Below are 2,094 nucleotides of genomic sequence, written 5' to 3' on the forward strand. Positions count from 1 at the left end.
TGAATTTCCGGCTAATTCACTTCCACGCCAACATGTCTTCGTGTTCCGAAAACATTGCCGCCATGCTTTTCGCACTACCATTAAAGCACACTTGACGAACATGCTTTGCACCAGTGGTCGACTATACGGTAATTAGGCGCATGTAGTAGAACGCTCATCCCCATCTAGCCATGCTACTCGTTTTCTGTTGGTGGTGGAATAAACCTAGAAAGCAGGCAGATCTGAGACATGAAGTTCTAAGACATGAAGATCTGGGACATGAAGGCATAATTATTCAAGGCTAAATTAATTAAACGAGGAAAGTATACAAAGTGGCAGTTACGCAGAAACCTGGGCTGCAATTTTGCAGCGAAGACTTTTCCGACGCTGTTCCATCGCCAGGGGTCAGAGCTTCGCCAATCCTGAGTAGCTATCTGTCCGCTTATCTGGAATTCAGCCGGCAGTGAACGGTGGATGGTAAGCGTAAAATCGAGCGAAAAGGCGTCGCTACAAAATCGCGACCCTATACTCACTCAAGATCAGTGAAACTACATCCACTGCGGTTAGCAGAAAATGTACAGCGCTGGGAAATTGAAACGCCAACAATTTCAAAACCACTCCAATGCGTTGTTTTGTTTCCAGGGGTATTATCCTGGACATTGTAAAATTCCGCCATGTTGTAGAATTTGGTAATTGCGGCATTTTGAGCCCATCAGACTCGCCCACAGCAACCTCTGATTGGCTCAAAATGCCGCCATTAACCAATTGAAAAAGGTTGAAAAGAAATGGAAAAAGGTTTGCCTGCATTTGTAACAGCGGCTTAATTCAGACTCCAAAACGCACACTTGGGATTAATTCATACTTAGAGGGACACTAAAGGCAAATATTAAGTTAGGCTAAAGTGATAGATTAACGCTTGAGAACTTCTAAGGCGTCAATATTATCGCCAACAAAGCTTTAGTAATCAAGAAATTGGAGTAAATGCTGGACACGATTTGCGACTCACCCGGGACATTCAAGTAAGTACTAGCCCGATGACGTAGGAACTCCTCATTATAATTCTGTCACTAGTAGTCAACCACTCGTAATAAAAAGAACATTACATTGCATTATAAGACGGGATAGAATGCTACTTGTCCAGTTTTATTCAATGTTTATAAAAAAAAATAACTCATCATTGACGTTACCCTTGACGGCGATGCGGGCGTCGAAAGGTTTCGTTTTCGCTCGACTGTGCACCACTTGCGCTTTTGCGTTTCAGTATAGTTTCGTTATCGCGTTGTACTGCGCTGCTTTTGCTGGTTCGCGAAACTCGCACCAACTGCAAGTGACAGATAATTCTACGTCCATATATGATGTCGAAGGATGCCCTAACGGTCCATATGCTACTTGAACAAGAGCAGCTGCAGCGGCGAATCCAGCGCTCTGTCTTGTCACGCTTTCTCCGTGGCCGCGCGCTCGCGTATTAACGTGATAGAGTTAAGGGCTCCGTATCGCAGAAAATCAGGTGTCGGCTTCGGCGTTGGCGTTAAGCATCGGCGTCTGGCGGAAATAATCATGCTGAACTACATAATCCCGAACCGCAGTGGCGCACCGAAAGGGGGGGGGGGGGGGGGGGTTCGGGGGTTGTAACCCCCCCCCCCCCCCCCCCTGAGGCCAACTTAACTTAACCCTTTTGTTTAACCCATTTTCTTCCCTTGCGCATTTGAGTACTGCAACTAAGATGTAAGACGCGCAATCGTCTGCGCACTCGCAAAAAGCGCATTTTTTGACAATTTCCCGTGACGAAATTGAAATTAGTGCTGTTTACATGGTATTGGCAAACTGTCAACCTCCCCCCCCCCCCCTCCCCCCCTGGCAGAGATCCTGGGTGTGCTACTGCCGAACCACCCCGACCACACAGGCCCTCCGCGAGGCGCAAGGCGTTAGTGAACAAAAATTGAATTTCTAAAAGTAAAATCCGTCAGAAAAATCGACAACCTACAGGCGGGATAGCGTTGGATTGTTGTTTGAATATACGAGAAAAAAGCCTGATAAGCAGCCAGGGATCTTTGAATGCTATCGCGTTCCACTTTTAAAGGCGAAGCTTAAGTGTCCTCCAATTCTGATGGTGTT

This window comes from Dermacentor silvarum, chromosome 4 (assembly GCF_013339745.2).
Source record: "Dermacentor silvarum isolate Dsil-2018 chromosome 4, BIME_Dsil_1.4, whole genome shotgun sequence".
Classification (NCBI taxonomy): Eukaryota; Metazoa; Arthropoda; class Arachnida; order Ixodida; family Ixodidae; genus Dermacentor; species Dermacentor silvarum.